A 27,549-nucleotide genomic window follows, 5' to 3' on the forward strand; every position below is an offset into this window, starting at 1 on the left:
CGCGATGAGTCAGGCCTGAAGACCTTCGCGTTCGCGACATCGGGCTCGCGTTCGCGTAGAACAAATGCCCCACCACTGCCCAGGCCCATTTGGCCTTCGCGTTCGCGTGGCTAGGACCGCGTTCGCGAAGGGTTAACCCGCCAACGCCTCGCATTCGCGACCTGTGCTACGCGTTCGCGTAGAAGGAATTTCCTTCATCAAAAATTAATGCATCGCATTCGCGAGGGTTCTCCCGAGAACGCGAAGAAGGAAACATTAGAAACCCAACAGCTGAAAACCTTCAATTTTTCTTAAGTCCAAAACCTTCCGAAACACACCCGAGCCCTCGGGGCTCCTAACCAAACATACGTACTAACTCAATGACATCATACGAACTTATCCGTGCGATCAAATCGCCAAAATAACCTCAATAACAATGAATTAAACCTCAAAATCAATGGATTTTTTTTCTCAAACTTCATAGAACATCAACTTTTGCAATTTAGGTCCGAATCACGTCAAATGACATCCGTTTTTTACCAAATTTCATAGAATCATCTTAAATCATATATAAGACCTGTACCGGGTGCCGAAACCAAAATACGGGCCCGATAACAACATGTTCTAATCAATTTTCATTTCAAATTCCTTTAAACAATTTCAGAAAACAATTTTCTTCAAAAATGCATTTCTCGGGCTTGGGACCTCGAAATTTGATTCCGGGCATACGCCCAAGTCCCATATATTCCTACGGACACTCCGAGACCGTCAAATCACGGGTCCGGGTCCGTTTACCAAAAATGTTGACCGAAGTCAACTTAAATGCATTTTAAGTCAAAATTTCAATATTTCACAGATTTTTCACATAACAACTTTCCGGTTACACGCCCGGACTGCGAACGCAAATTGAGGTAAAGGTAAATGAGGTTTTTAAGGCCTTGGAACACAGAATTTAATTTAAAAGCAAGTGATGACCTTTTGGGTCATCACAAAGGGACAAGGAATAAGTAATCCTGGGACTAAATTTAAGAAGAGTTTATCCCATATTTGGTTGGGAGAAAATTGTGGTATAATTAATCCCGAAATTAATTATTGCGGGATTGTAGTGCTTTTTTATCCCCATGAAAAGGTGAAATAACTAATACCGGGATAATATCTTTTCACACAAACAAACCCCTAATTGTAATGTTTTTTCATCCCTATGGGAGGGTGGGTGTCACGACCCAATTTAACCCTCCGAAAGGTGTCGTGTGGCACCTAGTCTTTACGACTAGGAAAGCTTAATATTACGGAAAAATCTAAAGAAAACACAACGATAAAAGATAAAAAAGCATATTGTAAATAACAAAGATAGTGCCACTCGGCATATACAAAATAATCTCCCTAGACCCGGAATGTCACTAAATCACAAGCTTCTATAATCTATGTAGCTCTATACAAAAGTCTGAAGATAAACAAAAAGGAAATCTCTCGGGGAGGGAATAGAAGGGGACTCCGAGAATCTGCGGACGCGAGCAGAAATACCTTGAAGTCTCCTGAAATCAGTAAGCACGCACTAACCTCGAGGCTAATAGCTCGTACCTAGATCTGCACACGAAAAACATGTGCAAGAAAGGGCATGAGTACACCACAATGGTACCTAGTAAGTGCCAAGCCTAACCTCGGTCGAGTAGTGATGAGGTCAGGTCAGGGCCCTACTGGAGTAAACATAATAAATTAAGCAGTAAGAGATATAAATAGAGTTTACGGTAAAACAATTAAAGAAATTGACAAATTTTAACAGTTAAGGGAGCATTTGGCTCTGAACAAGGTAAACACAACAGGAAAATCTCACGGGATACTGTCCCATAGGTTCTGAAATAAATATGCAGTGTTGGGGGATCTCCCGGAATACGTCTGTAGTCCCAAAGTAAATATGCAGCTCAAGATAAAATGACAGGTACGGCATCGAATTATACAGTTTAGACTAAACACAATCGAGGGAAAAAGTGGTCTACCTAAGCATGTCGCACAGAAATCAAATAGGCAGTTAAAACACGTAAGCATGCTTACCTAATCTAATCTCAGCAGTTAAACATAGTAGTGTAGTCTAATAAGGGAAAACAGTTTATGACTAAGGAGGAAAATAGGATTTTTACAACAATCGCCCGTGTACGTACTCGTCACCTCACGTACATGGCACTCACACATCAAATAATACCAAACATCCTAAGAGGAATGTCACCCCCCAAACCTGGAGAGGCGTGGCTGGCACCCGGTGCCGTAGTGGCCCGAGCGAACCACTCTGTAACTCATGATCGTTCGACCAAAACTAGAACATACATAGGTCGAGTTAGCTAGACTCATTCCTTTTGTAACTATCATGGGCCCACATGGCCACAACTCATAATGTACAACTGTAAGTGGGCAAATGTTATATCAATGAACCATCGGTCATAAAACATGAATACATATGTGCCATCAAGGCCTCTGACATACTGTACGTAATAAACCTGTGTCTACAAAGCCTCGAAGATTATTTGACATCAAATGGGACAGGGTATCGGCTGACCCATAAGTCTTTAGCAAAATTCTGACATGATGACTCATAGACTCGGCTGCACTCCGAATGAGGTGGAGTCTTATCGATCATTCGCTGAATGCTAACCTCGTCTACTATGAGGGCTCGTCAAACTAATTGTCTATACCTGCAGGCATGAATACAGGTCCCCAACAAAAGGACGTCAGTACGAATAATGTACTGAGTATGTAAGGCAGAATTGAAACATAACAGTAAGTCAACATTAATTAAGGACATGGAAGAAACATGGAGTAAAAGACTGAACCTGCAAGTCTGGATAGCTCTGTAAATCATGAAATATTTATAGTATCATGCATATGCATATAAATGCCATGTAATGCATAGGTCTATACGTACATAACATCATAAAGCCTCTGAGGGCATCCCATCATATCATTTCAGCCACTGTGGGCAATATCATCATCGTATACCAGCTGATCAGGTGGTGGTGCGTATATAACACCATAGCCTTTTCCTGTACCCGGTATACATATATTATACGCGTATATAACGCCATCTGGGTCATGGGTAAATGCACATATATCAATGAATGCAATGCATAATGAAGTAAGTCAATATGATCTCTTAGAATGTCATGAGATCCATGAATAGACAACATGGTAGTAGGATATATGGGGAATCAAGAACATAAGCAACCTTAGTACTTCTAAGAATAGAATCTTCCTGAAACTTATGTGCTTGCTCGTTTCGTTGTATCATATGGATCATGCCAAAAAAGAAAGAAGGGATAGCCTTAATATACTTGAGATGATTCTCTTGATAATCCCTCTAACACTGTCACGACCCGGATTTCCCACTGTTGGGACTGTGATGGGGCCTAACATCGCACTCGCTAAGCAAGCCAACGTTAGAGTTCTATTCACCTATTTCCTATACATTTTATAGTTAAAATTAAAAGAACCAAATCAAACGAAAATACTTGCAGAAGTACGTAATTAACTGACTATCTATATACTATTAACAAATACCGAAAACTGTTACCACCTAGAAACTGGTGTCACACTCCACGAACATACTACGAATTACTACAAATACTGGTCTGAAGGAAATTACATTTGTCTCGAAAGAAAAGAAAAATGGAAAGTAGAAACATAGAAGGGGACGCCAGGGCCTGCGGACGCCAGCAGGACTACTTTGGGTCTCCTAGGTGAAGTATCTGCGGCCGATCTCTCGATCAGCCACAACCAGCTCCAAAATCTGCACAGAAAGTGCAGAGTGCAGTATCAGTACAACCGACCCCATGTACTGGTAAGTTCCGAGCCTAACCTCGATGAGGTAGTGACGAGGCTACGGCGGGGCATTTACAATACAACCTGCAATAGTATATAATAAGCAAAAAGGAAATACGAAACGAATTGGAACAGTAACTTGCAGCAAAATAAATACGGAACTCAAATATCTTGCCAGTACTCAGATATAACCAATTCTTAAGAGAGTTACAATACTACAGGAATAAATCACATCGGAAGAAGAATACACAAAAAACAAATGATACGGCGGGCATCCTGATCCCACTATATCATCAGTAACAATATGAATATTCACCCTTATTACTCCTGTTATAGCGTGCAACCCGATCCCACCTGTCCACCTTTATTACTCCTCATATATACCGCTCTTATTCCTCCTGTTGCAGCGTGCAACCCGATCCCACCTGTCCACCCTTATTACTCCTGTTGTGGCGCGCAACCCGATCCCACTTGACAATCACATTTTACCCTTATTCCTCCTCAATATATCACCCTTATTCCTCCTATTGCGGCGTGCAACCCGATCCCATCATATCAGTACCAATCACACAATAAGAACAAGTATTTCACAATTTAGCTCAAACCCTCCACAACATTTATGCCTCAAACCAAAGCAAAACGAAATTTATACAATTATGAAACTTCATCATTTAATACTACACAGCGAGACCAACCAAATTGTACCATGAAGCACCAATAACAAACTTAAACCAATAATGTGATACAATGAACTATGGAACAATTAATACCTTCAATAAAGAAAACAAAATCTAACAAGAAACAATTAAACATGGAAGCATCAATAAACATGTAGCAGTTAAGACAGGAAGACAATATATTAAGAACGGGGAAGGGAACAGGCTAAACAGATGATTTGGCGGCGTATAGATACTCGTCACCTCACCTATACGCCACACACATGGATTTTCACATAGCAATTAAGTTGGGGATCCCTAATCCCTCAAGTCAAAGTTAGACCAAACACTTCCCTCAATCCAACGGCCAAGTCAAAGATCAATTACCGCTTTATCTCTAGATTCCACCTCCAGTCCGCTCGTATCTAGTCATAATTAAATTAATAACATCAATTATCGCTAAAGAAATCAATTCCAATGCATAAGTGTAAGTTTCCCAACATTTTCCCCAAAAAGTCAAAAGTCGACCCCGGTCCCGCTTGGTCAAAACTCGAAGTTCGAACCAAAACCCGATTACCTATTCATCCCCGAGCCCAGATATACCATTGGTTTTGGAATCCGGCCTCAATTTGAGGTCTAAATTCCAAAATTTCGAAATTCCTAAGTTCTACCCAAAAACACCCAATTCCACCATGAAAAACCCTAGATTCTATGATGAAATCTTGTAAAAAGATGCAAAAGATTGAAAGAAATGAGTTAAGAATCGTTTACCTATGATTTGGGGAAGAAATTGCCTTTGGAATATCGCCTCTTAAGGTTTAGGTTTTGAAAAATGGGTGAATGAATGAAAATCCCGTCTAAGTCCAAAACTTATTAGCTGCAGAGGTCGCATTTGCAACCTGAGCTTCGCATTTGCGAAGCTCGCAAATGCGAATCACTCGCATTTCTGCTGCCTTCACAAATGCGAAGTACCAGTCGCAAATGCGAACAAGGACTTCTGCAAATGCGGCCAATTCTTCACAAATGCGAACTCCCCAGTCCCCTCCCCTGCTTTGCAAATGCGATCAATTTTTGCAAATGCGAGGCTCGCATTTGCGAGCCAGACCTCGCAATTGCGAAGTCTGCAGACCTAAAACATACCAGCAATTTTTCTTAAGTCCAAATCACTCGGTAGCCTATCCGAAACTCACCTGAGCCCTCGGGGCTCCAAACCAAACATGTACACAAGTCTTAAAACATCATATGAACTTGCTCGCGCGATCAAATCGTCAAAATAACACCTAGAACTACGAATTTAGCACCAAATTGCATGAAATTTTCAAGAAAGTTTTAAAACTTCTATTTTCTCAACCAAAGGTCCGAATCATGTCAAATCAATTCCGTTTCACACCAAATTTCACAGATAAGGTATAAATATCATAACGGACTTGTACCGAGTTTCGAAACCAAAATACGGACCCGATACCAACGAGATCAAACATTAATCAATTTTTTTAAATCCTTAGATTTTCAATTTAACTATTTTTAACAAAAATTCATTACTCGGGCTAGGCACCTCCGAATCCGATTCCGGGCATACGCCCAGGTCCCATATTTTACTACGGACCCTCTGGGACCGTCAAAACACGGATCCAGGTCCGTTTACTAAAAATATTTACCGAAGTCAACTAAATTCAACTTTTTAAGGCAAAAATTATTATTTTCTCAAATTTCCACATAAAGGCTTTTCGGAAATGCGCCCGGACTGCGCACGCAAATCAAGGAGAAAGAAAGTGAGGTTTTGAAAGCCTCGGAACACCGGATTGGGTTCTAAAATGCAAGATGACCATTTGGGTCATCACATTCTCCACCTCTAAAACAACCATTCGTCCTCGAACGGACATAGAAAAGTACCCGAGCTGGTGAAAAGATGGGGATATCTACTCCGCATATCGGACTTGGACTCCCAGGTAGCTGTCTCAATATGCTTACCTCTCTACTGCACACGAACCGAAGGGTAACTCTTCGATCTCAACTGACGAACGCGCCGGTCTAAAATAGCTACCGGCTCCTCCTCGTAGGTCAAATCATTGTCCAACTGGACAATACTTAAATCTAACACGTGGGATGGATCACCGTGGTACTTTCGAAGCATGGACACGTGAAACACTAGATGTACCGCTGATAAACCTGGGGGAAACGCAAGTCTGTAGGCCACCTCCCCAACTCGATCAAAGATGTCAAAAGGCTCGATGAACCTTGGGATAAACTTTCCCTTCTTCCCAAACCGCATCACACCCTTCATGGGTGACACCCGAAGCAACACTCTCTCTCCGACCATGAATGCACATCACGAACCTTACGGTTGGCATAACTCTTTTTCCTGGACTGAGCTGTACGAACTCTATCCTGAATGATCTTAACCTTATCCAAGGCATTCTACACTAAATCTGTACCCAATAACCGAGCCTCCCCCGGCTCAAACCACCCAACCGGTGATCGACACCGTTACCATATAATGCCTCATAGGGAGCCATCTGGATACTCGACTGATAGCTATTCTTGTAGGAAAACTCCGCTAACGGCAAGAACTGATCCCAAGAACCTCCAAAGTCAATAACATAGGCATGGAGCATATCCTCCAACATCTAAATAGTACGCTAGGACTGTCCGTCCGTCTGAGGATGAAACGCTGTGCTCAACTCGGCCCGTGTACCCAACCCACGTTGCACTGCCCTTTAGAAATGCGAGGTAAACTGCGTACCCCGATCAGAAATAATAGACACGGGCACACCAGAAGATGAACGATCCCACGAATATAGATCTCTGCCAACCGCTCCGAAGAATAGGAAACTGCCACTGGAATGAAATGCGCTGACTTGGTCAGTCTATCCACAATAACCCAAACTGCGTCGAACTTCCTCTAAGTCCGTGGTAGTCCAACAACGAAGTCCATAGTGATACGCTCCCACTTCCACTCAGGAATATCTATCTTCTGAAACAAACCACCAGGTCTCTGATGCTCGTACTTTACTTGCTGACAATACCAACACCGAGCTACATACGCAACAATATCCTTCTCCATCCTCCTCCACTAATAATGCTGCCGCAAGTCCTGATACATCTTTGTGACACCCGGATGAATAGAATATTGGGAACTATGGGCCTTCTCTAGAATCAACTCACGAAGCCCATCCACTTAGGCAGACAAACATGACCCTGCATTCTCAAAACTCCATCATATCCAACCGTAACATGCTTGGCATCACCATGTTGCACTGTGTCCCTAAGGACAAGCAAATGAGGTTCATCATACTGTCGATCTCTGATACACTCAAATAAGGAAGACCAAGCAACTGTACAAGCTAGAACACGGCTGGGCTCAGAAACATCCATCCTCACGAACTGATTGGCCAAAGCCTGAACATCTAATGCAAGTGGTCTCTCACCGAATGGAATATATGCAAGGCTACCCATACTAGATGACTTCCTACTCAAAGCATTGGCCACCATATTGGCCTTCCCGGGATGATACAAAATGGTGATATCATAGTCTTTCAATAGCTCCAACTACCTCCTTTGCCTCAAATTGAGCTCCTTTTGCTTGAACATGTAAGGCCCCGTGAAATTTTTACTTAAAAAAACAAACCCCGAGATCTCATAGTGTCGAGCAAGGTTATAGCCTACGCTTCTAGGCAACTCAAGAACCATGAAAAGAACTATCCAACCCATGACTTAGAGCTTGCGGTAGTGGTGTTTGCACTAAAGATTTGGCGTATTATTTGTATGGGGTCCATGTGGATGTATTTATGGACCATAAGAGTCTTCAATATATTTTCAAGCAAAAGGAATTGAATCTGAGATATAGGAGATGGCTCGAGTTGCTCAAGGACTATGACATCGATATTCTCTATCACCATGGAAAGGCCAATATTGTGGCGGATGCTCTTAACCGGAAATCTATGGGGAGTTTGGCTCATTTGGAGGCATATCAAAGGCCCTTGGCACGGGAGGTTCACCAGTTGGCTAGTTTGGGAGTTCGCCTTACGGACTCTAGTGAGGGAGGAGTGATTGTGCAGAATAGGGCTGAATCGTCGCTTGTGGCAGAGGTGAAGGAGAAGCAATTCAACGATCCATTGTTAGCACAACTAAAGAGGGGGTTCATAAATACAAGACCACAGCTTTTTCCTTTAGGGTGGATGATGGTACCCTACGGTGCCAAGGCCGTCTATGTGTTCCGGATATTGACGGTCTTCGGGAAAGGATCATGGCAGAGGCTCACACTTCCAGGTATTCCGTACACCTAGGTTCTACAAAAATGTATCGTGATCTCAAGGAAGTTTATTGGTGGAACAACATGAAAAAGGAGGTGGCGGACTATGTGGCAAAATGTTCAAACTATCAGCAAGTGAAGGCCGAACATCAAAGGCCCGGTGGATTGGCTCAAAGCATAGAAATTCCAATATGGAAATGGGAGATGATCAACATGGATTTTGTGGTAGGGTTACCACGCACTCCGCGCAAGTTCGACTCAATTTGGGTAATCGTGGATCGACTCATGAAGTCAGCGCACTTCTTGCCAGTTAAATCTACTGACACAGCGGAACAGTATGCTCAGTTGTATATCAAGGAAATAGTCAGGTTGCATGGCACTCCAGTCTCAATCATTTCAGATCGAGGGGCTCAGTTCACGGCCAACTTTTGGAAGAAATTTCAGCAAGGTTTGGGTACGCAGGTAAATCTTAGTACGGCTATTCACCCACAGACCGACAGGCAAGCGGAGCGAACTATTCAGACGCTTGAGGACATGTTGCATGCTTGCACTCTTGATTTCAAAGGTAGCTGGGATGAACATTTGCCACTCATAGAATTTTCCTATGACAACAGCTTCCATGCTAGTATCCAGATTGCACCATTTGAGGCATTGTATGGTAGGAGATGTAGGTCTCCCATTGGGTGGTTCGAGGTGGGAGAAGCGGAACTGATAGGGCCAGACCTCGTGCATCAGGCCATGGAGAAAGTCAAGATGATTAAGGAAAGGTTGAAAACTGCTTAGAGTCGCCAAAAGTCTTATTCGGGCGTTCGTCGCAGAGATTTAGAGTTCAAAGAAGATGATTGGGTATTTTTGAAGGTTTCGCCCATGAAGGGTATCATGCGGTTTGGAAAGAAAGGAAAATTGAGTCCGAGGTATGTAGGACCGTAGAAAATCATTCAGAGGATTGGACAGGTGGCATACAAGCTTGAGCTGCCACCCAAGATATCACTGGTACACCCAGTCTTCCATGTGTCTATGTTGAAGAAGGTAGTGGGGGATCCGTCTACTATTGTTCCAGTTGAAACTATTGAGGTTAACGAAGAACTGTCATATGAAGAAATTCTAGTTGCCATTCTTGACAGGCAGGTCTGGAAGTTGAGAAACAAAGAAATTGCCTCTGTAATAGTGTTATGGAGAAACCAGCAGGTTGAAGAAGCCACTTGGGAAGCCGATGAAGAAATGAAAAAGAAGTACCCACATTTGTTTGTATAGCCATGTAATAGCCCTTATGAATTTGGTTCCTATGAACTCTGTATCATTGAATTGGTCTATGTAGAACGGTCCTATTTTGATTATATGTTGCCTATGACGCCAGGGTTGGTTTCGTTGCAAGATATGTCATGTCTAAGGATTGTGTAAATGATGTTAGATATACTTCTAGGGCTCTCTGGCAGGTGGTTAGGCCTAGATACAAAGGAAACTCTGGCGAAATTTTCGGAAATTTAGGGAGTTAGCCGATTCAAGGCTATTGATATGTGTCATGGTGTGAAAAAGCTGGAGTTGCATAAGGATTTCTAATGAGTGAACCTTGATCCTCATTCGAGGACGAATGGTCCTAAGTGGGGGAGGATGTAAGGTCCCGTGAAATTTTTACTTAAAAAAAACCCGAGATCTCGTCGGACCCTTTGGACTGAGCCGTGCATTAAAAAGTTAAGGAATAATATTTCTCCAGAAAAGTGCATTTCTGCGGTCCATTATGCGATCGCATAATGCCTATGCGGACCGCATAGTCGCCGCAGAGTCAACCAGTGTGTTAGTTAATTTTGAGGTCAACTATGCGGCCAAAATATGCGATCGCATAATCAATATGCGGGCCGCATAGTCATCGCATAATTCCCTTGGCATTCTTGCGAGGGGCAGTTCTGTGGTGCATTATGCGACCGCAGAACAGGTATGCGGACCGCATTCTTGTCGCATACTCGGGCAGTTTGTTCAGGTTTTGGGGACCATTTCTGCGGTCCCTTTTGCGGGCCGCATGTCTGTTATGCGATTGCAGATTTTGTCGGGGCTCCTATTTTCTAACTTTTAAAACCCGACCCCATTCCATTAAAAACACCCCCTTAGACCCCTTTTATACGCTTTTCCTAAAAATAGAGTGAGAGAGGAAGTTCTAGAGAGAGAAAGGGTGGTCTTCATCAAGTCCCCATTTGATCTTTGCCTAAGCCCTTGAAGATTATCAAGTAAAAATCTGCTAGGTCTTCATCCTAAGAGGTAAGAACTTGTGCCCTAATCTGTAATTTCGAAATTCTACTAAAATAAGTGATCACGGGTGAGTTCGTGGGTATAGGAATTAACTATCTTGCATGCATGAGTGACAATGGGGTATGGGGAGGATTGTGAGTTAAAAAGATGGCAATTGGGGGTGGAAGGTGATAAAAATCTCTCACAAAGGGGTCTTAAAACCACAATGCACACCTAGCGCTTGACAATATGCTCAAATGAGCTAGAATCTTAATCAAGTCTCTTATTCTTGGCTTAATTTGTAATTCTCATATAATAGATCGAAGTTGCTAGGAAATTCCGGAATTTATTATAAGGATTTAAGGGAAGCTCCATTAAGGTATGTATGGCTAACCCTCTTCTTCTTAGTGTTGAATTCTTAGTGTCCAAATAGTTGGCGTGAGTTTCGAATTGATCATACTTGATGAATTGCATTAATGTGTTGGGTGACGGACTTTCGTCCCAAAATTGTTCTATGTGTTTATTATGAAATCATGATAGTTGAAAATGTGATTATGTTCTCCAAGTGTTCATTATTTTCTTATGTGTGCATGCCTTATATGATAGCCCCCTTATCGACACGAATGATGAAGTTATATGAACGAATTAATAAAAGGAACACTTGTGTTGTAACAATGTATCCAAGTGCCAAGAAATAAATTAACAAAAAGAGGTGTTGTACCATGTAATGGGAAAAATGGAAGGAAATGGGAACTAAGGAGTAATTGAAAGAGGTTATGTCCCAAGTGAGATGGCTTAGCCGATCGGGCCAAGATCGGACGCCATGATGTACACATGGTGGCATTTATATTGGATTTTTGAATATCATTGTGGACTTGGATATGTCTCACTTGGGATGGCTTAGCCGGTCGGGTCGAGACCGGACCCCGTGTAAAAATCACGGTGGCATTATATTATAAGTATGGCACTTGGCACTAAAGAACATTAGTCTAAAGGAATGGAAAGACTTAACCGGAATCATGTGAACCTTATTTGGTGTTTCTCCTCGTAATCCTGTGATGTACTTGTTGATGATATAACTGCCTTCTATTTGTTCACTGTTCATCCTATTAAGAATTGTGTTTGCCTTACATACTAGAACTATTCGACAGTACTAACGTCCCTTTTGCCGGGGGCGCTACATCTTTGAATGGATGTAGGTGGTTCCGTTGCTGATAGTGCCGATCGCAGATAGTGGTGCTCTCTTGCTCCTTTCACAGCTGTCTTGGTGAGCCCCCATTCCTCCCAGGGGTTTTGTAGTTCTTCTTTGTGAAAATTTCCACATTTTGAGGTATGGCCGAGGCCTTGTTGCCGGCATTATCGTTTTGGTCTTCTGTATCCTTAGAGGCTCCGTAGATATTTAAGTGGGTCATGTATGGGTGCCGGGGTGGTCATAGGATCACGTTGTATTTTGATACTTTTCTCTACTAGACTGTCAACTGTATGTACTTTTGGGAACTTAACTATGGCATGTTGTATTTTAAGTATGAATCTAACTAGCAATGTTTATATATTTATATGACAACTCTCTCTCTCACATGTTTAACAATTGGTAATGTATTACTTCTTCGGATATAGAATGAGTCGGGTATGAAAGGCTAGATAGGCTTGCTCGATCGGGTTCCCTCGGTCGCGCGCCGGTCGCGCTCCCCGAGGTTTGGGGCGTGACACAACAAATACTGCAAACTCTTATGATCAGTGAACACATCACACGACACGCCATATAGATAGTGCCTCCAAATCTTCAGCGCGTGACCAATGGCTGCTAGCTCCAAGTCATGAACTAGATAATTCTTCTCGTCAATCTTTAATTGCCGCGAAACATATGCAATAACTTTGCCTCCCTACATCAATACCGCACCAAGTTCAATACGAGATGCGTCACAATATACTGTATAAGGCCCTGAACCCGTGGGCAACACCAACACCGGCGCCATAGTCAAAGCTGTCTTGAGCTTCTGAAAGCTCACCTCACACTCGTCCGACCATCTGAACGGGGCACCTTCTGGGTCAACCTAGTCATCGGGGCTGCTATAGATGAAACCCCCTCCACAAACCGATGGTAATAACCTGCCAAACCTAAGAAACTCCGGATCTCTGTAGTTGATGTGGGTCTAGGCCAATCCTTGACTGTCTCAATCTTCTTAGGGTCCACCTGAATACCTCTGCTGATACAACGTGACCCAAGAAAGCAACTGAACTCAACCAAAAGTCACATTTCGAAAACTTAGTATATAACTGGCTGTCTCTCAGAGTCTGAAGAACGATCCGAATATGCTGCTCATGCTCCTCTCGGCTGCGGGAGTAGATCAAGATATCATCAATAAAAACAATCACGAAGGAATCCAGATAGGGCTTGAACACCCGGTTCATCAAATCCATAAATGCTGTCGGGGCATTTGTCAACCCAAATGACATCACTAGAAACTCATAATGCCCATATCGAGTCTGAAAAACTGTCTTAGGGACATCGGATGCCCTAATCCTCAATTGATGGTAACCAGACCTCAAATCAATCTTTTGAAAACACCTTGGCACCCTGAAGCTGATCAAATAAATCATCAATCCTCGGCAATGGATACTTGTTCTTGATGGTAACTTTGTTCAACTGCCGATAGCCTATGCACATCCTCATCGACCCATCCTTCTTCTTTACAAACAACACCGGCGCACCCCAGGGCGAGACACTAGGTCTAATAAAGCCCTTATCAAGCAAATCTTGCAATTGCTCCTTCAATTCTTTCAACTCTGGCGGGGCCATGCGGTACGGCGTAATACAAATGGGCTGAGTGTCCGGAGCCAAATCAATGCAAAAGTCAATATCGTTGTCGGGTGGCATCCCCGACAGGTCTACAGGAAATACCTCTAGGAACTCCCGAACAACTGGCACAGAATCCATAGAAGGAACCTCCGCACTAGAATCACGAACATAAGCCAAATAAGCCAAACACCCCTTCTCGACCATACGCCAAGCCTTCATATAAGAGATAACCATGCTGGTAGAATGACTAGGAGTCCCTCTCCACTCTAATCGAGGTAACACCTGCAATGTTAAGGTCACGGTCTTGGCATGACAGTCCAATATAGCATGATAAGGTGACAGCCAATCCATCCCCAAAATGATATCAAAATCGACCATAATGAGAAGTAGGAGATCTACGCTAGTCTCAAGACCCCCAATAATTACCACACACGAACGATATACACGATCTACAACAATAGAATCCCCCACCGGTGTGGACACATACACGGGAGCACTCAAAGAATAACGAGGCACAACCAAATATGGAGCAAAACAAGATGACACATAGGAGTATGTATGCCCTAGATCAAATAGAACTGAAGCATCTCTACTGCAAACTGCAACAGTACCTATGATAACAGGATCGGATGACTCAGCCTCAAGCCTGGCTGGGAACACATAACATCGGGGCTGGGCCCCACCACTCTGAACCATATCCCTAGGATGACCTCCTGCTGGTTGGCCTCCACTTCTAGCGGCCTGTCCTCCACCTCTAGCAACCTGACCTCCACCTCTAGCGCGCTAACCCCTACCTCTAGCTCCCTGACCCCTACCTCTAGCTGGCTGAGCGGGAGCTGCCGGAATCATGGTACGGGAACCCTGCTGCTGAGACTGAACACCCACTAATCTTGGACAGGTCCTCTAGATATGCCCATACTCACCACACTCGAAACATCCATCCTAATACTGCGGCTGAGGAAACTGAGACTGACCCTGATGGGCCGGCTGACCGCGATTATAACTCTGAAGAGGAGGTGCTCTGATAGGAGCTGGCGTTGCACTATAAGTTGGCTGCCCTGAAGGTGGTACATAAGATACCCACTAAAGCTCCATGAGATGTCTAAAGTGCTGAATGAAACGGCCTGGGAGGATGGCCTCTACCAAAAGTACCGCGGCCTCCAGATGATTCCCCACTAAATCCACCGGATTGACGAGGCCTCTTGTCAGACCCCTGACCACTCCCCTGAGCAAAAACCATCTCAACTCGTCTAGCCACATTGACTGCATCCTGGAAAGAAATCTCACTCCCTGTCTCATTAGCCATCTACAATCTAATTGGCTGAGCAAGACGCTCAATAAACCTCCTCATCCTCTCTCTCTCGATGGGAAGTATAAAAAGAGCATGACGGGCCAGATCCACAAATCTAGTCTCGTACTGAGTGACGGTCATAGAACGCTGCTGAAGGCGCTCAAACTGCCTCCGATAGTCCTCTCTCTGAGTGATAGGAAGATACTTCTCCAAAATTAGCTGAGAGAACCGGTCCCAAGTGAGAGCTGGTGACCCAGTTGGTCTGGCCAAACAATAATCCCTCCACCATTTCTTGGCGGAACCTGACAGACGAAAGGTAGCAAAGTCGACCTCATTGGTCTCCACTATCCCCATGTTTCATAATACCTTGTGACAACTGTCCAAATAGTCTTGGGGATCCTCTGAAGATGTACCGCCGTAGGTAGTGGTGAAAAGCTTGGTAAACCTATCCAATCTCCACAAGGCCTCAGAAGACATAGCTGATCCATCGCCGGTCTGTGATACAACACCCGGCGGAACTACCCCACCTGGCTGAGCTGCTGGAGTCTAAAACTGGGGAGCCATCTGCTCAGGAGTGTGAGTAGCGGGAGTCTGTGCTCCTCCCCTAGCCCGAGAGACGGCTGGTTCTACAGGAAGTATGCCTGCCTGAGTAACACTCTCCATAAGGCCCACTAGACGGACCAAAGCATCCTGAAGTACTGGGGTAGCGATGAACCCCTTTGGAACCTGAGCTGGCCCTGCTGGTACGGTCTGGGCCAGAGCCTCCTCGTCAAACTCTACCTGAGGCTCCGCCGCTGGTGCTGCTGCTCGAGTTCTAGGCTGAGCCCTACCCCTGCCTCGGCCTCTAGCATGACCTCGGCCTCGTCCTCTGCCCCTCGTAGGAGCTACCACTGGGGGCTAAGGTTGCTGATCAGCTGATGAAGCGGTACGTGTTTTCGCCATCTGCGAAGGATCAAGAGTAGAGAGTTCAATTAGCATTTGAAAGATCAAATCGCACGACAGAGAAGAATAGAAGTGAAATTGTTCCTAACTTGTAGCCTCTGGGGTATAAGCACGGACGTCTCCGTACCAATCCCTCAGACTCTACTAAGCTTGTTCGTGAATTGTGAGACCTAGGCAACCTAGTGCTCTGATACCAACTTGTCACGACCCGAATTTCCCACCGTCGGGACCGTGATGTCGCCTAACATCGCACTCGCTAGGCAAGCCAACGTTAGAGTTCTATTCACCTTTTTCCTTTACATTTTATAGTTAAAATTAACAGAACCAAATCAAACGGAAATACTTACAGAAGTACATAATTAACTGATTATCTATATACTATTAACAAATACTAAAAAATGTTACCACCTAGAAACCGATGTCACAATCCATGAACATACTACGAATTACTACAAATACTGGTCTAAAGGAAATTACATCTGTTTCGAAAGAAAAGAAAACAGGAAAGTAGAAACATAGAAGGGGACGCCAGGGCCTGCGGATGCCAGCAGGACTTCCTTGGGTCTCCTAGGTGAAGTATCTGCAACCGACCTCTCGATCAGTCACAACCAGCTCCAAAATCTGCACAGAAAGTGCAAAGTGCAGTATCAGTACAACCGACCCCATGTACTAGTAAGTGCAGAGCCTAACCTCAACGAGGTAGTGACAAGGCTATGGCGGGGCATTTACAATATAACCTGCAATAGTATATCATAAAGCAAAAAGGAAATGCGAAACGAATTGGAACAGTAACTTGCAGCAAAATAAATACCGAACCAAATATCTTGCCAGTACTCAGCTATAACCAATCCTTAAGAGAGTTACAATACTACAGGAATAAATCACATCAGAAGAAGAATACAGAAACAACAAACGATGCGGTGCGCATCCCGATCCCACTATATCATCCGTAACAATATGAACATTCACCCTTATTATTCCTGTTGCGGCGTGCAACCCGATCCTACCTGTCCACCCTTATTGCTCCTCATATATACCGCCCTTATTCCTCCAGTTGTGGCATGCAACCCGATCCCACCTGTCCACCCTTATTACTCCTGTTGCGGCGTGCAACCCGATCCCACCTGACAATCACATTTCACCTTTATTCCTCCTCAATATATCACCCTTATTTCTCATGTTGCGGCGTGCAACCCGATCCCACCATATCGTACCAATCACACCATAAAGAACAAGTATTTCACAATTTAGCTCGAACCTCCACAACATTTATGACTCAAACCAAAGCAAACAGAAATTTATACAATTATAAAACTTCATCAATTAATACTACACAGCGAGACCAACCAAATTGTACCATGAAGCACCAATAACCAACTTAAACCAATAATGTGATACAATGAACTACGGAACAATTAATACCTTCAATAAAGAAAACAACATCTAACAAGAAGTAATTAAACGTGGAAGCATCAATAAGCATGTAGCAGTTAAGACAGGAAAATAATATATTAGGAACGCGGAAGGGAACAGGCTAAACAGGTAATTTGGCGGCGTATAGGTACTCGTCACCTCACCTATACGCCACACACATGGATTTTCACATAGCAATTAAGTCGGGGATCCCTAATCTATCAAGTAAAAGTTAGACCAAACACTTACCTCAATCCAACGGCCAATTCAAAGCTCAATTACTGTTTTTCCTCTAGATTCCACCTCCAATCCACTCGTATCTAGTCAGAATTAACTTAATAACATCAATTATCGCTAAAGAAATCAATTCCAATTCATAAGTGTAAGTTTCCCAACATTTTTCCCAAAAAGTCAAAAATTGACCCCAGGTCCGCTTGGTCAAAACTTGAAGTTCGGACCAAACCCGATTACCCATTCATCCCCGAGCCCGGATATATAATTGGTTTTGGAATCCGACCTCAATTTGATGTCTAAATCCCCAAATTTTGGAATTCCTAGTTCTACCCAAAAACACTCAATTCCACCATGAAAAACCCTAGATTCTATGATGAAATCTTGTAAAAAGATGCAAAAGATTGAAAGAAATGAGTTATGAATCGTTTACCTATGATTTGGGGAAGAAATTGCCTTTGGAAAATCATCTCTTGAGGATTAGGTTTTGAAAAATGGGTGAATGAATGAAAATCCCGTCTAAGTCCAAAACTTATCAGCTACAGATGTCGCATTTGCAAAGCTCGCAAATGCGAACCCCTCGCATTTCTGCTGCCATTGCAAACGTGAAGTCCCAGTCGCAAATGCGAACAAGGACTTCCGCAAATGCGGCCAATTCTTCGCAAATGCAAACTCCCCAGTCCCCTCCCCTACTTCGCAAATGCGATCATTTTTCGCAAATGCGAGGCTCGCATTTGTGAGCCAGACCTCGCAATTGCGAAGTTTGCAGACCTGAAACATACCAGCAATTTTTCTCAAGTCCAAATCACTCTGTAGCCTATCCGAAACTCACCTAAGCCCTCGGGACTCCAAGCCAAACATGCACACAAGTCTAAAACATCATACGAACTTGGTCGCGCGATCAAATCGCCAAAATAACACCTAGAACTACGAATTTAGCACCAAATTGCATTAAATTTTGAAGAAAGTTTCAAAACTTCTATTTTCTCAACCAAAGGTCTGAATCACGTAAAATCAGTTCCATTTCTCACCAAATTTCACAGATAAGGTATAAATATCATAAACCCGATAGCAACGAGATCAAATATTAATCAATTTCTTTAAATCCTTAGATTTTTAGTTTAACAATTTTTAACAAAAATTCATTACTCGGGCTAGGGACCTCCGAATCCGATTTCGGGCATACGCCCAGGTCCCTTATTTTACTACGGACCATCCGGGACCGTCAAAATACGGATCCGGGTCCGTTTACTCTAAATATTTACGGAAGTCAACTAAATTCAACTTTTAAAGGAAAAAATTATTATTTTCTCAAATTTCCACATAAAGGCTTTCCAGAAACGCGCCCAGACTGCGCACGCAAATGGAGGAAAAATAAAGTGAGGTTGAAAAGGCTTCGGAACACCGTATTGGATTCTAAAATGCAAGATGAACTTTTGGGTCATCACAAACACAGATGACGGGAAAGTGCTCTATAGTGCGATATAGTGTGTTGTTGGAGAACTGTTATAAGATTTCCAAAGGACGAGAAGACCATTTCCACAAAATCAGCAATCTAATTTAATTCTTTTCTTTGATTCCTCAAGGCTATGTGCTTCTGCTTATGTGGGAATATCTACTTCTTGGGGAACTTACATCAATACACTTGTACATGTATGCACGCATATACCTTTGGCATGGAATGAACAAGCAGCATCATTCATGTTGGTATGAAAATATTGGCTTTCTGAAGGACTCAATCGATCAGCCCACTCCCTTTACACAAGTGAATCCACTATTTTTTTATTCATGAGATTTAGTTATTAAGAAATAAAATATCTTACAAGTGTAGGAAAGCTTTTAGTAGGTGTGACCCATTTACTAGATGACTAAGCCACCTAATCTTCTAAGTGTGACCCCCATGTAAGAATTTTAAGAGTCACTAAATTGAAATGGGGGTGCTGCCACGTGGGGGGTGGTTAGACTTATCCAAAATATACTAATTAATTAGTTAATCTCCCACTAAAAATCAATAATTATCCAATTATCCACATAATTAAGAATTATCGCAAATTACTTAAAATACTACTCACTTTTGACACACTTTATATAACTTACTATCATGGGCATATGATACCATATAAAATAAATACAAATACACTATTATTTAAAACAATCATGTTAAATAAACTAAATAGCTATATGCATAGGAAGTAAGAGAAATGGGTGAAAATTTTACCAAGAATCAACTAGAGTAAAAATAATAGTTATCGAATATATAGTATACTCAAAAAAAATTTATATAAAAGCGAAATATTAGTCTACTGGACAATAGCCTATCACGTAATAAAAATCAACCAAAAACTAATGATGAGATTGAACATAAAACTCCTTAAGTGTTTGGAAATTGAAATAACTAATAAAAGGATGATAAATATGATTTTAATAAAAGAAAGTTCTGCCTTTAGTTTAAATCTAAAAATAGACCCATAATAAGATATGAACTATATTAAATAAGACAACGTACTACTCAAATGCCAATTATGGCGTTTTCATGTAAAAAAAATAAACAGCGGGTCTTTTTTATAATCTCCTACAGGAAAGACTAGTGTTTATCGTAACCAAATAATTAAAGCATATCTTGAGCACATAAGTAGAAAAGAGGCGTATGAACAAGTAGCACATAATTTTTCCTAATCTCATATAAAGAGTACAAATTTTCGTACGCTTGATTCTTAAAACGGTAAGAAAGATAACCTTCTTTTCTTGTGAGAAAATAATTTATATCTTTACAACAAAGAAAATCTCATAAACTTTCTCATATTATGTGTATAATTTAAAGCATATTCGAAAGTAGTAATATTAATAACTATATACATTCATATATTTTTCCAAACTATATTACAAAAATATTCCACTCAAAATACCATATCAAATGTATATAACGGTGTCAATGTTGTTAAACTTACGGGGTCTTATAATAACATAGTCACAAATCCTTTATAACCTCATGAATTGTCTTAATCCCTTCAAGCTCATATGAATTACTACGACTTATCCTAATATTAAAGTACGGGATGTAACATGGAAGTTCCCCAACACAAAGTTAGGCAAGCCACTTACCTCGAACCGCTTAAATCAACCCGATATCACGCTCTTGCCACGAGTATGGCCCAAATCTAATCAAACCAATTGCATAATATAAATATAACCACAAGAAACTAATTTAACTAATGAAATCAAAGCTAGGGTAAGAAAATAGAAAAACGCCCAAAAATTCTCCCCGGGCCCACGTCTCGGAATCAGGTAAAAGTTACCAATTTAGAACACCCATTCACCCACGAGATCACTCGTCCAAAAATTATTCAATTCCGACGCTTAAAACCCGATCGAAACCCAAAAATTCGATTGGGGAACTTTTCTCCCAAATTCCCATTTTTTCCACTCAAATTTCTTGATAAAATGGAGAAAATTACTATAGATTGATGAAATATAAACGAAATAGGGTTAGGAATCGCTACCCACTCACTTCCTCTTCAAAATCCTCACAAAATCGCCTTCCCCCGAGTGAAAAATCGAATTTGGTGTTATGAAATTTCAAACCCTCGAAATCCTCTTTTCTGTCCAGCGATTTCCGCTTCTGCGCTCATGGGACCGCATCTGCGAGCCCGCACCTGCGGAAAAATCATCGCAGGTGCGAAGGCCACTTATCCGGGCTGGGGCCGCATCTGCGGTCACTGGGCTGCATCTGCGAGCCCGCTTCTACGGTCCCCCAACGCATCTGCGGTCTTAGCTGCAAAGATCCATATTCCACTTATGCGGCTAGTTAGCCGCTTCTGCGGCGTCGCACCTGCGGTCCAAAATCCGCAGGTGCGAAAACAACAGGTGCAGCAAAACTTCAGCAACTGCCAAGTCCCAAACTAATCCGTTAAGCATCCGAAAATTCACCCGAGGCCTCCGGGACCTCAACCAAACATAGCAACCTATCCTAAAACATCATACGAACTTAGTCGAGCCCTCAAATCACATCAAACAAAGCTAAAACCACGAATCAGCCTCCAATCCAAACTTAATGAACTTGAAATTTAAAAATTCTACAACCGATGCCGAACCCGACCAAACCACGTCCGATTGACCTTAAATTTTACACACAAGTCCTATTCAACACTACGGACCTGCTCCAACTTCTGAAATCGGATTCCGACCTTGATATCAAAAATTCCACTATCGGCCCGAAACTCCAAAAATTCAACTTTCGCCATTTCAAGCCTAAATGAGCTACAGACCTCAAAAACATAATCCGGATACGCCCCTAAGCCCAAAATCACCCAACAGAGCTAATATCGACGGAATTTCATTCCGGAGCCAACTTCACACTGTTTCGATTGTTGTCCAAATTCTAAGACTTAGGCTCTCATTAGGTACTAAGTGTCCCAAAACACTCCGAAACTCAAAATAAATCATCCCGGCAATTCACAATAGTAGAAAAAGACACGGGGAAAACAGTTAATAGGGGATCGGGGCGTAAATTCTCAAAACGACCGGCCGGGTCGTTACATCTTCCCCCTCTTAAAACATTCGTTCGTCCTCGAACGAGCATAGAGACATACCTGAAGTGGTAAAAAAATGAGGATAACGGCTGCGCATATCCTGCTCGATCTCCCAAGTCGCCTCCTCGACCGGCTGACCCCTCCATTGGACCTTTACTGAAGCAATATTCTTTGACCTGAGCTTTTTGACCTTCCTGTCCAAAATGGCTACTAGCTCCTCAACATAAGATAGATCCTTGTCCAATTGGACTGAGCTGAAATCCAATACATGAGTCGGATCACCGTGATACTTCCGGAGCATAGAAACGTGGAATACCGGATGAACTCCTGCTAGGCTAGGAGGCAAGGCAAGCTCATAAGCAACCTCCCCAACACGCCGCAATACCTCAAAAGGACCAATGAACCTCGGGCTCAGCTTTCCCTTCTTCCCGAATCTCATGACGCCCTTCATAGGTGATACCCAAAGCATGACCCGCTCTCCAACCATAAATGCCAAATCACGAACCTTCCGGTCTGCTTAACTCTTCTGCCTGGACTGGGCTGTGCGAAGTCTCTCCTGAATCACCTTCACCTTATCCAGGGCATCCTTGACCAAATCTGTACCCAACAATCGGGCCTCGCCTGGCTAAAACCATCCCACCGAGGACTGGCACCGCCTACCACAAAGCCTCGTACGGTGACATATGAATGCTGGACTGGTATTTGTTGTTGTAGGTAAACTCTGCAAGTGGCAAGAATTGGTCCCCTGACCCTCGGAACTCTATCACACAAACACGTAGCATATCCTCAAGAATCTGAATCGTGCACTTAGACTACCCTCCGTCTGAGGGTGAAAGGCTGTGCTCAGCTCCACTCTAGTACCCAACTCTTGTTGTACGGCTCTCCAGAACCGTGATGTAAACTGTGTACCTCTGTCTGAAATGATAGATACTAGAATACCATGAAGGCAGACGATCTCTCTAATATAAATCTCAGCCAATCTCTCTGAAGAGTACGTAGTCAACACTGGAATAAAATGAGCTGACTTGGTCAGCCGATCCACGATCAACCAAATAGCATCGTACTTCCTCAAAGTCTGCGGAAGTCCAACTACAAAGTCCATGGTGATCCGCTCCCACTTCCACTCTGGGATCTCTAACCTCTGAAGCAATCCACCTGGTCTCTGATGCTCATATTTAACCTGCTGGCAGTGGAGACACTTGGCCACAGACCCAGCTATATCCTTCTTCATCCTCCTCCACCAATAGTGCTGCCTCGAATCCTGGTACATCTTCGCGGCACCCGGATGAATGGAGTACCGCGAGCTGTGGGCCTCCTCAAGAATCAACACCGGAAGCCATCCACATTGGGCACACAGATCCGGCCATGCATCCTCATCACGCCATCATCACCAATAGTCACATCTCTAGCATCACCTCGCCGAACCCTGTCCTGAATAACTAGAAGGTGGGGATCATCATACTGGCGCTCCCTGATACAATCATAAAGAGAAGACCGAGCAACCATACAAGCTAATACCCGGCTAGGCTCTGAAATATCCAATCTCACGAACTGACTGGCTAAGGCCTGAACATCCAAGGCTAAGGGCCTCTCAGCTGACGGAAGATATGCCAAACTCCCCAAACTCTCCGCCCGGCGACTCAAGGCACCGGCCACTACATTGGCCTTCCCTAGGTTGTACAATATAGTGATGTCATAGTCTTTAAGTAGCTCCAACCACCTCTGCTGACGCAAATTAAGGTCCTTCTGCTTGAACAAGTTCTGCAAACTCTGGTGATCACTGTAGATCTCACAAGGAACATCGTGCAAATAATGACGCCGGATCTTCAAGGCATGAACAATAGCTGCTAACTCGAGATCATGAACAGGATAATTCTTCTCATGCACCTTCAACTGTCTAGACGCATAGGCAATCACCCTACCGTCTTGCATCAATACCGCTCCAAGGCTAATCCTCGAGGCATCACAATAGACGGTGTAAGATCCCGAACCTGTAGGCAATACTAATACTGGGGCTGTAGTCAAAGCTGTCTTGAGCTTCTGAAAGCTCTCCTCACACTCCTCGGTCCACCTGAACGGAGCACCCTTCTGGGTCAGTCTGGTCATAGGTGCTGCAATAGATGTCCCTCTACAAAGCGACGGTAGTACCCCACCAACCCAAGGAAACTGCGGATCTCCGTAGCTGATGACGGCCTAGGCCAACTCTGCACTACCTCTACCTTCTTCGGATCTACCTTGATGTAACACCCTGTAGTTTAACGACTTTGATACCGTTATATATATATTTGATATGATATTTTGAGTAGAACTTGTTTTGTAAAAGAAAAAAAAAGATGATTTGAAAAAAAATATGATTTTATATAGTTATTAATATTACTACTTTCGAATATGTTTTAAATTATACACGTAGAATGAGAAAGTTTATGAGAATTTTTTATTGTAAAGATATGAATTATTTTTTTCACAAAAAAAGAAGGTTATCTTTTTACCATTTTAAGAATTTAGCGCACGAAAATTTTTACTCTTTATAAGAGATTAGGAAATTAGAAGTTGAGAATATATAATATATATATATATATATATATATATATATATATATATATATATATATATATATATATTACATCGATGTTTTAATAAAATAATAGTGTATGTATTGATTTTTATATGACACCGCATAAAGTGTATGAAGTGTATTAAAAATAAGTAGAATTTTAAGTAATTTGAGACAATTCGTAATTATGCGGATAATTGGTTAATTACCGGGTAACGGGACACTACCTGATTACCTTATAAGTAGATAAAGTTTAAAAACTCCTCCCACCCCCCACGTGGCAGCAACTTAAGGACATCTGATGACTCTTCATTTTAGGCCAGCAAATTAAATAACACATGGAAACCGACTTCTATGTATGCTGATGCAGTGAAAGAACCCGAGTTATCTGTGTGCTTTTACAGACAAACTTTCGTCGAAGAGTATGTTTTCTTCACTTTTGGATCATTATTTATAATATTATTAATTTTTTTCTTCAATATGTGAGTCCCATATGCACATTCTCTTTTCATATATTTTCACAGAAAGAGTTGAAAATTTCAAAACCCAAGTATCTGTACCCTTTTTAGTAGTACTATTTAAGTTTATTTCAACTACTAGTAGCTTATCACAAGAATAACATAAAAATAAGTGCTTACTAAATAGTTTTCCAAGAAATAATTACTCCAGGCGTTTGATTTTATATAGTAATCCGGATTGACGATGCTTTAGACTGTTTCGCAGAGATGGTAGAATGGGGAGTTGCTCCAAACGCTTAGTTTTAGTTCTCTGGTGTGTGAGGATGAAACATGAAAATGTTTTGTCACAACCTGGATTCTTTCCTAATCCAGGTATGTTAAGGTTGTCCCTTCTTTCTTTTTGGCATGATCCAAATGATATAAACGAAACGAGCAAATGCACAAACTTTCATAAATGACTCTATTCATAGAAGTGTTAGAGGTACCTATTGTATTGGAAAAATTGAGTTTACATATTAAAGTAGTATGGAGATGACGTGTCGTGACACGTAGACTGGTCAAATGGTCAATGAATTTCAACTAGCCAAGAGGCACGGGTAGCAATGGGTGCGAGCAAAGGCAAAGGAAGAGGCACGGGCAGACATTCAAAGGATTCAGCGCCCGTACCTATTCAAGACATTTAAATTCAAGAATCAAGAAGAATCAAGGGAATGAATTTGACAACACATGGGAGTCCAAATACAGTATTTAATAAGCCTTAAATGCTAAAAACGTCAGAGAATCTGTCTTGAATATAATGATTATGTAACGTAGCATTCAATGTCATTAATTGCCCATAATGGCCTTATTATGACAAAGACAAGACATACATCTCAAAAATAACTATAAAAAGGAGAGGGCTGAACAATTGTAGGGGGACGAAAGATCATCTGAATATACTTTGGTTCACTTGCTTTATTTAATTATATTCTAGCTATCCAAATTACTTTCTTTTATACATTCTTGCGATTATCAGTAACCCGTGTTCTTCTAAATTATAGCTTTAGTCAAAATTTCATTTTTTGGTTAAACAAATTGGTTCCGTTACCGGGAATCTGATAATCCATTTTATTTTTGCCTAACTTTCCTTGTTGCATCAACCACGTCGAACGTCGAACAACAATGACAACATTCAAGGAAACCAAGAGAATCAAACAACCCAGCAACTTCAGGGAGATCCACAGAACAATAACGTACTGATTCCTTCTCCACGAGGTTCTCCAGGTGGTCTCGTGAAGGCACTCCTGATGGGTCTCATACAGATGGACAAGCTCAATTCGAAAATGTTGAAACTATGGATGAGGCTTTGCAAAAACTTATTGCCTCACAATTCAATAAAGCTCTTCAGGCTTTTGTTAGCCAATTACCTGCTGCACCACCCACACCCACTCCAAATAACAACACTCTGGAGAACCCTCGTTCCGAGCTCGTTAATTCTGGTAGTAGTGGAACCCCCAGCGAATCACAGGAGGGAGAACCAGGTAATTTAGTTAATTCTGATTTACAAAACTTAGTACTAACATTGCAGAAACAGCTCAAGGAGCAAGGTGACCGCATAGAGCAAATACCCAGGGTGCCACCCGTGATCAAAGGGGTAGATATGGATAAGTATTCTCAACAGCCCTGGAAGCCAAGCGCTGCTCCCCTTCCAATTCAAAAGAAGTTCAAAATGCCTGATATTCCAAAATATGATGGAACAACAGACCCACGAGATCACGTGACTACATTTACAACAGGCGTAAAAGGCAACGATTTGACTAAGCAAGAGATTGAATCAGTATTAGTCAAAAAATTTGGTGAAACACTCACTAAAGGAGCACTAACATGGTATTCTCTTTTACCCGAAAATTCTATAAATTCTTTTGCTGAGCTTGCAGATTCTTTCATTAAAGCGCACTCGGGAGCTCAAAAAGTTGAAAAAAGAATGGAAGATATTTTCAAGATCAAGCAAGGGGACTCAGAATTGCTTAGGGAATTCGTGGACAGATTCCAACGTGAAAGAATGACATTACCGCATGTACCTGACAATTGGGCAGCTATAGCCTTCACAAGCAATTTGAATGAAAAGAGTTCAGAAGCTACGAGGCGACTCAAGGAAAGCCTTCGTGAATTCCCAGCTACAACATGGAATGACGTTTACAACAGATATAGCACAAAGTTGAGGATTGAAGAAGATATTATTTCACGACATCAAAAAGAAGAAAAGGTAAGCTCAAGACGAGCAGAAAACGAAAAAAGGTCCGGTAAAAACAGGTACGAGCCATACATGGGACCTGCGGGAAAAGACTCACTATCAAAACAGGACAATCAAAGGTACGATCACAGATCGAGGAATAGAGAGTCAGGCTCATCATCTAGATTTGGGAATGACC

This window comes from Nicotiana attenuata, unplaced genomic scaffold (assembly GCF_001879085.1).
Source record: "Nicotiana attenuata strain UT unplaced genomic scaffold, NIATTr2, whole genome shotgun sequence".
NCBI lineage: Eukaryota > Viridiplantae > Streptophyta > Magnoliopsida > Solanales > Solanaceae > Nicotiana > Nicotiana attenuata.